This window comes from Mytilus californianus, unplaced genomic scaffold (assembly GCF_021869535.1).
Source record: "Mytilus californianus isolate M0D057914Y unplaced genomic scaffold, xbMytCali1.0.p SCAF_8, whole genome shotgun sequence".
In the NCBI taxonomy this organism is placed as follows: Eukaryota; Metazoa; Mollusca; class Bivalvia; order Mytilida; family Mytilidae; genus Mytilus; species Mytilus californianus.
The window spans coordinates 36,151,917-36,161,696 of record NW_026262734.1 but is presented as its reverse complement, the minus strand read 5'-3'; the positions used below and the strand labels follow the sequence as shown (position 1 = coordinate 36,161,696).

The window sequence follows — 9,780 nt, the reverse complement described above, 5'->3', positions numbered from 1 at the left end:
GTGATTTTCTCTTCTGAATCGATTTATATGATTTAAACATCGGGAAAAAGTTGTTGTCTATATTGAGCTTGAATTCTAAAACAATTTTGACGAATTCAAACTACGATTTTTTTGATTTTTTCCCCAGCCGTTTGAAAGACATACGATTGGTTTTTTTTTGTTTTTTTTTTTTTTCATATCAAAAGTAATAAAAAAAAACAAAGATATAATACATTTATAGTCTTTTCAAAATGGTTCATGTCTTTGTTTTTTTATACAAAACTACTAAATTTTAAACAACACGTTGGCAAATGTGGTGCGTTTGATATGTTCGGGGCGCTGGTTTACCCTCATAAGGTACTATCCATTAGTAAAATTTGAAATCCAAGTTTGTTAAAGTCCTTGAATACGCTAGTAGTTATGTATCCAAAATGACATAGAAAAGAATTGCAATATTGATATAAGGTTACCTTTCTCTGAAGAAGTTGGATTTTTAGTTTCTTGATAATATTTTAATTCACCTGCGAATATTTTAACGGGAATTGCATGTCATAAATTATGTTAGTACTCAAACACTGATTGCTGATCTAATGATACATACAAGAACAATCGTCTGATAGCAGCTAAATCAAGAAGTGCTAGTAAGTGAATATTTTACTTTACCATGTTTACAAAGAGCATTTCTATGAATGTTCAAACCCACAATTTTAAACGTCAAGGATATATAAGTACTTGAACAATTGGGGAGATATATAACCACTGCGGATCCAAAAAGGATTCAAAGTCAGCGTCTTGAAGGAGTGGGAGCCTTAATTTTGACCTTATGTTTTGATTAAGTCTCATTATACAATTTGATAAAAAGAAGCAGTTTTTTTTTAGAGGACATTAATTTAAAAATCATCAAATTTTGGGAGTTTTCAAAATATCTTAAGAATAAAATAGCTGCAAAGGGCTTACACCCCTCACAGAAGTGGTGTATATTGCGATAAATAGCTGTCTAATTTTATGAGAGCTTAGATAAGCACTGTTCATGAACTATCGTGTACTAGTAGTGGACGTTTTACTTTTACTGTAACATTTAATCTAAGACTATGTTAATTTGTTTAAAACATCGACATGTGTGTCGAATATGCTGCAAACAATATCATAGTTTTATAATTCATCTTGTTAGAACGCGTTTTTGTCATATACGGGACGTTTAGTGGTAATCCATTATCTACCAGTGTGTCCACACATGATACAAAATATAGACAATGTTTAAACAAATTTCAATAAATTTGTATGAATCACTTGAATCGTTTAAAGAAATAATTTTTTTAATGTTGAAACTTTTTTCGGCTTGTCGTTCCACAGCAACCAGACTGTAATCATCAGATATCGTGCACTTGTTCGAGTACACATGGATCGATACTCTCAAAACTATACGCTGTTTACGGGACTGTCAATAATAAACTCCCTTTTAGTTTGAACACCATTCTGGTGGAAGTTCCATTGTTATTTTTCTTCAGAGTGAAATCATTTTGTTATACATTTCGATTACAAACTCGAGAATGTTTGATAAATGTAATGCAATTTATAATGCCTAATAAAATCCTCTTCGTACAAGCTTTATTAATCTTATATTTACTAATGTTTCGCCTGTCCATTTTGTTGTATAATGCCTTTAACAATATATTCTTTTGTACTCTACCAACAATTTTGATATGCATAATATGTCAAAGACAAAGGACATTGATTAGTGAAACAAAAATCTACTCCAAAATAACTTACGACACACAATGCCTGATGTAATACAGTGTAATCGTGTTCTTGTGGTTATCGATTCATAATTATTAAGTACATGAAAAATGTACACATTAACTATGACAATTACTGCAAGAGACTGTGCTCAAAGCACTAAATTAATAGTATATGTCTCCCTACAATCGCCTGGTTGGTATCGCAAAAATTTGCTTGCCTCGGATATAGGAGATCCTTGGTTCGATCCCCGACTAGATAAAACAATGCCTTGAATTGTTGCAGTGTATTTTCTTCTCTATAAACGCACAGATTTTGGAGTGAAAGCTCGGATTCAGAATAATTAGTCCGGGTCGGGTGATTTATCTTCCTACAGCTTGTTACCTTGACATCTAACATTATAAATTATAAATTCCATACATTGTGTCGTCTAGAACAAAGAGCGGTAATACAACTCCAACATGTAAATGACCACGAAGCTGTAGTGGCGTTTATTAGCAGTCCTTGTGCAAAATTACAGTCTTTTAATACGAAAATATGGCTGAAATCGTAAAGTTTATTTCGATAGTAGACAATATTACAAACTTAAACCCTTTCAACTGATCTTTATACTTTGTTCTTATGTTGATTCTCTTACACCACTAGATGTAAACATGTTTAACCCGCCATAGTCTGCTATATGTGCCTGTCCTTATCATGTAATCATGTGGTTATTGTTTGTTGCTGTATATCTTATTTTTGTAATTATCTATACACATTTATATCATACTGAATTGTCTAAAAAGCTTTTGATCAGTATTGAATTGACTGAATGCAAAGTATCTGTACAGTACTGAATTTACCGCAGTGGATATGTGAGGGCAGGAATGCCCATTACCGTCAGGCGTCAATCGGTAATTTTTGGCTACCGTTAGCGTCAAATTATTTAAAATGTTATCGTGATTTGTCAAAATATCTTTATCGTGATTCGTCAGAGGTCTCAAATGATTATCCGCTACCGTTATTTTTGGAATGAATTTAACGTGGTTCGTCAAAATCAGTCGATTTTTTTTATCGTCACAAAGAACATGTACATTTTATCACCATGCATCAAAAATTACCGTCGACGTCATTTAAAAAAGATTTTGTTACCGTTATTCGTCATGACCCTCATATGTCCGAACATTGACTGAAAGATTGAACGTGCCTAAATAATCTATTGTGGACTTTTCAGATGATGTTAAGATCAAAATGATCGTTTGAAACCAAAATTCATTTACTAGTGGATATAATCGCAAATCATAACGTAAATATTGAAAAATGGCAACAAAATACATGTCAAGGGATCTCTAACCACAACCAAGAATACTTTAAAATTTTTCTATTGGCCAAATACGGTTGACCTGGTTCTGATGGAAACTGACAAAATCACTAAAACAAGCTTTGATGTTCACCCAAATAAATTGAGGTGAAGGTCAGGTAACTCCTGCTTGACGGACATATGCAATTCATAATTATTCAATAGACCAAGCATCTGACTGAGGATATTTATGTGTTTTAAACTCTTTGGCCACCATTTTACGCACTTTAAGACATTTAGTTACCACAATAGTCATAAGATCTGTAATTTTACCGATTGTGTGCTATTACTGATTGTGACATTTTGCCGGCGTATAAATAAACATACGCCTATCGACACAATCGGTGTCGCTCTTTTTACAATTCATACAATTTCCTCATGTTCTGTTTTTAGTTACCATGATTTGTATCTTCAAAATCGATTGATGGGAATTGAACGTCGATAAATTACTGTTACCTCCAATTAAACACAAAAACTCAATTTTGATTTAAGAACCATGACATATAGATCTAGGTCTGACGACATTTAATAGGCAGCTGAATTTATCTTACCAAAATTATATAGAACGAATAAATTTGTGATGATATCCAAAATAACCCAGATGCTAACCTAAGCATGAAAACTTAAAACTGTTCTCTGAAACATGAAAGAGGTCAAGGTATTTGACTTCTGTTCAAAGAAAAAAATCAATTCAAAACGGATTTGTGATAGTAAAATTTTTGATCATCTCTCGATGATCGGCTGACATGCAATTTTTTTTAAAATCGATAAAATGTTAAAGCCTTCTGTAAGACATCAATTCAACATACAGTTATCTAGGAAGTCAACTTATAGGGACATCTATTGTTATAAATCATAGAAAATGCATACGCAGTAAGGAAAGTTTTTAACTCGCACTAGTATGAATAAGTTGCAAATGATTTCAACTGAAAGACCAATGTTCTGTATTAAACATTTAACATTATTAACAAACGCATCAAAGTTATACATGTGTACGCTAGACGCACGTTTCGTTCAGGTATGATTCTTTTTTGGCACTCGAATTAAATCTTTATGAAACCCAAGGTAGAAAAACCCTGGTGTTTCGAATTATTAAACCTTTTATAAACAGTAAATTTACACCAACAGAACATTTCAATGAGAGTTCATGCCAACGCAAAAGTGCTAAATACTGTGGGACACATGCAGTGGTATCGACCTAGAAGTTGTAAAACCACATCAAACTGTTATACTTAAAAAAAAAAGGCAACAGTAGTATACCACTGTTCAAAAGTCATAAATCGATTGAGAGAAAACAAATCCGGGTCACAAACTAAAACCGAGGGAAACACATCAACTATAAGTAAAAAGTTAAATAAGATTAAATATAACAGCATTGACATGAGAAAGATAAAATATAATAGGTAAACATCAGATAATCATGAGTTAAGATATGAAGTAAACGTTGAGATTCGTTTAAAAATCAAGTTGTAAGTAAGGATAATAGTATTATCGATCACATAGTCTAAGATTATACACTATCCAAGTCATATCTGCAAAATAAAATCAAATGGCTAAAGCTTAAATAAAGTTCTGGAGTAAGATATCCACATATCTAAATATATTATTTTACTCTACTTACCATTGACATATAATAGCAACACATTAGAGTACACGTTTGCTAATCTATCGTGACATTTCCAGCGAGATCCATGCAAACTGTCTATATCAAATTTTCCAGGTATAGTCAAAATGATTGTGCTTCCGTTGCAAAAGTAAGCATAGTTTAAATTACAATAAAGCAATCCACAAGTATGGGCAACATCTATTATGCATTCATCTGTGTGATCTCTAACTATCGATATAATTCCAGTTGCACCTTTCGCAAAAGTGCAGGTGAAGTGTAAGTCTTTTCCGGCAGTTGCTGTTTTTGTCAATAAAAAAGCTAAAATAAAATATTACACAAATTCACAAGTATATGCATTTTAGTCTGAAACGGTCATTTTGATCCTAACAGGATGTGAAAAGTCGGACCAATAAATTATTCAGTCATGTTATGCTTTTTAGTTAATTTTCAGACTAATCACTGTGATAAATTTAGTACTGTTCAGACAGTTCCTTACAGTCAATTCAGTACTGTTTAGTAGCATTTAGACAATTTGTTATGTTGTTGTTTCGTACAGGTAAATATCAGCTACTGAACAGTCTGAACATAGACTTAAGAGATCTAAATTGACTGCAAGCGAAATGTCTGAACAGTACTGGGTGTACCTCAGTGTATCAGTCTACAAATTGACGGAACAACGGAAAATGACGTAATAATTTATTGTTCAATCTTTTAAGAGCTGCTAAGATCAAATTGATCGTTTCAGATCAAAATTGGTTAACTTGTGATTTATGGTTAAAAAAAACCAATAGTTATTCACTTTTTGTACTTTTATTGATATTATAATGCAAAAGGAATGACCCCCACGAGAGTCCTTTAGACTTTTGCGCTCACTTGACAATGTATCCTTGAATAATTCAGTAAAAGAGGTTTGACAAATTAGAAATTTTACACCTCTTTAAGAGCAGAAATTTTTGAATAACCAGCAAATTACATTGATATTTGATGTAGACGGTAAATGTAAATATATATGTTTATATATATATCTAGAAATAACGGTTTCAGACTAAAATTTGTTTACTTGTGATATATCAATGGAACTCATTTGATAAGAACCAAATTCATTCTGTTTGTTGAAAACTTAGATACATTATTTCGGGTAAAAATCGATTAATGTAAAAGGATAAAAAGGTCAATATTTGGCACAAGACGTGGTCCAAATTTAAATACATTATCTAACATTTGAGCAAGCATGGCTAAAGCAAAGGTGTCCAGAACTTAAACTGATTTTTCATTTGATGATTAAACATACTAGTAACAAACTATGACAAAACGAATTCGCATGCCAGTAACTGACACCATGTTGTCCAACCTAATCGAGTCAATGATATCGCTATCAACTTTCTTAGTTTTTAAAACATTTTAGAGGGTGTTTTTGAAAACTCGTAAAATAGATTCTTAGATTGGCTGTGCAGGCATATTTGTCAACCAATCGGATCGCTATAATATGTTAAAGACATTCAATATTTTATTACAATCTGTCAGTTGGTTAATAAGGAAATGATGAAAGGGTCAATTGTCGTTCAACCGGCGAACGATCGTCTTTTGTCAACGTTAATCTATTGTGAGGTGAGCTTAAAAAGAAATATCTTTGAAAGTATAGTTTTCATTTTTTTCTGAGATCCACTGTTTGCCAGAGTCATGGTAGAAAAAAATACTTCCACTCTGGTTTCATAAACTTACTGCATTTCTGTTTTCTTTATTATTGAAAACTCCCCCTTGTAAATGTCTAAATAAATTAAATATACCAGACAATCTATATTTGCAGTATTAGTACTTGTGAAAAAAAAGAGTCGAAGAAACGGATAAGGATTTATTATCAGGATCATGTGCTGCAACAACAAAAGATATTTTATTCTTCATGCTGTTGAACATTTAACAATTTATTTGAAGGCAGTGCTCATAAGGTATATATTATTACAGTTTACATTTCTACCAATATTTACATGTACATTATGTTCAATCGGTGATGATTTTACTTATTTTTCTAAAAATATCGAGTGATTTTCAAATCAGAAATAAGAATAAAACTAAAATACCTGACGTAAATCCCTCTACCGATAGTAAAAGTATTGCAAACCTCCATAAATAAGTAGTCATCTTGCAAAGAGATAATCAGATTTAAACTTCCTTCCTAGTATGTACTTTACGTGAGCAACCGGTTCGTTATTCGTTGTTCGGTTTTCGATGTTCAATATTCATAATATTATCAAAAAGAATTATACAAAAATCAGTAAACACGAATAAATAAGAATTAAAAGAGCTCTTTTTTGTATCCATGCGTTTAATCGTAAATTTCCGTTGTCCTATAAACGATAACCGTGAACAAATATCACACTTCCTTCTAAAAATTGGTAATCTTTATCAATTAGGTATAAGATCAATATCACTTTTTAAAGTATTTGTTACAGATAACAACATGGACACTTTAGTTACATGTGAATGTAATAATCTATGGAAAGTCACGGCGGATATTTTCAATTCGCATTGATATTCAAAATAAATATAGAAACAGACTAACAGAGACCGCTTAAATGACAGTTAGACATAATCAATCTTTTAAAGCCTAAGAAACAGTAAGGCCTGGTATAGATATAGATTCTGTCATAATGATACTTTAGACACTTTTACAAAATGTATATCTTCTGGATCTGCTTACACTTCCGGAGCACCTGAGATCACCCCCAGTTTTTTGTGGAGTTCGTGTTGCCTAGTCTTTAGTTTTCTATGTTGTGTCATCTGTACTATTATTTGTCTGTTTGTCTTTTTATTTTTGGCCATGGCGTTGTCAGTTTGTTTTCGATCAATGAGTTTGACTGTCCCTCTGGTATCTTTCGTCCCTCTTCGATATAAACAGTGAGATAAACTAAGTGTCACTTACACATGAAACTTTAACAATAATCATGGGACTGGATTAGAGTGTTTGTTGGACCTCCCCTTTCTTTCAATCTATGTAAGGTATTGCCTATTGTTAGATTTAGTTGCAAGTAGTTTCAGATCTTGTAAATTGAAAAGAAGAGACAAATCAAGATGACAGACACAAACGGAGAAAATCGTATAAACACAAAAAAGGCTGAGACGGGGTGTGTCTCCTGCTATGCATGTATCACCCGTCATACGAATCCACACTCAATCACGATAACAAAATCGTTGAATTACAGATCAGGGGATTATACTTGAATCTAAAAATATCAGACTGCAAAAATATGTCACAATTGAGTTGAGACATCGACACATCGTATCTAACAACCAATGTGCAATGGGAACCGTAGTAAGTATGCAGTTTTAAAAATAATAATAATAATAATTATGATAATAATAATAATGAAAATTTCTAAAGCGCCCTATCTAAAATTTTAAAAAATACTCTAAGGTGCTGTACATGCAGCATGGTAATTAAAACAAATCAGATGCAAATACTGAAATAAAAATACAATAAAAATATTCACCATAAAAAAGGGAAATACGGAAATAGATATTAAAACTAAACAATAAATTTTAACACTCATTTCGTCTGAAAATCACGAGAAACAGATAATAAACATGATAAAATAATACAAATCGTTGCCTAGTAAATATATATAAACAAGGGTAAACCTGTCAAAAGAATAAATAAATTCAGTCGTTCGTCTTTATATCTCTATTCTATTTTAGAATGTTCTGTATAAATTCTGCTGCATATGGGTACAAAAACAAATTGTCAAGTAATGGTGCACAATAAGTACCCGTGTTAATACCGTCTGCTAAACCATCGATCTACTATACTCAACAATGTGTTGTCGATCAACGAGTCCAGCATCGTCGGTGTATTTGTTGTGACAATAAGTTTGGTTTTTCACAAAGTAAGATTTATCATAAAGCAAGAAATGTGTATCTACGTTTCTTATTTTTGTAGAAAAAAACTCTGAGTAATGAGACGACGTAGTCGATATTTCAATTGAGCATGTTGAGTTAGAGAGTTATGTTACGTAAAATACAGACACAAATGTTATAAAAATGACGTTGAGAAAACGTGTAGCATCAATTCAAATGCTTAATGAAAATGTCTTGAAAATAATACAAACCAAACTCTGTGTAATAATAAAAAACCGAACAGTTTTGTTATCTTCAATCATTAATATTTAGTATCCACAGATATTAGAAGGAAAGAAAAATTTAAGAAAACTCAGTATAAAAAAATGGATCATATAAACAAGAATAGGAAAAAAAACCAAAACACGACTCATTGTATATTCATAGAAGTCAATATGCATATACGCTAGTCCTTTTTGATTACTATAAGTCGTCGTATACAGTAAATTCATTGAAACACTGTAGCACTGTATTTCCATTACAGTATCATTTGATGCCAACGCTTTTTATTTCTATTTAATCAAAATCTCTTCCCAATAATTCCCAATAATTACTGCGCCGATCATGGCGTAAGGCTTATCTTGTAGCTCTATTTGGACGTCTTGGTAGGCAAAATATGATGTAGGTTGGACATATTTTGTCTACGATATCCTGACGATGTTAACCTTTTCTTACATGACCCTTTCCTTATAAAACTGCAAACATTCATATCGACTGGTGTTGTTAGCACAAGAGAAGTGTATTTCTCTTTTTTTCTGAAACTCTGCTACCAACGATTACCTTAGTAAAGTGTAATGGATGAAGATTTTGAGAAGAAACATATTGGTGTCTTCATTAGGGTTGTAGTAGTGTCAAAGACTGTTTTTCATGAGTAACTTCTATATAGTAATCGGCTTTGTTGGCATGTCGACAAAAAAAGTTAAGTTTTTGTTCTGATTTATCCGACGTCATGCCAACGTCTGATTCAATACTTTTACTGTGTTTTATCAAACATATTTAGGTCAATTAAAAAGTGAAACTCAACATTCAAATGAGAAAAAAATCCATTCCGTTTCTCATAATATTGTGCAGATCTGTCATGTAGATATAGTGTGACTTATCATTGCAAAACTCCTGATTCATTTTTAAAAATTCCGGAATTGTGAATATCAACATTTTTACTTAATCAATGAACTGTGTAATGTGAGTATGAATATTAGTCTTTTTTATATTTCTCCAGAGTGTGATG

At 32.0% G+C, this 9,780-nt stretch overlaps 1 protein-coding gene across 1 annotated transcript in view; it reads right to left on the bottom strand.

Annotated features, from left to right (window-relative positions):
* The window catches only part of LOC127712344 (uncharacterized), an 84,450-nt gene that overhangs the window by 46,884 nt on the left and 27,786 nt on the right, over window positions 1–9,780 (bottom strand). The window lies entirely within an intron of this gene.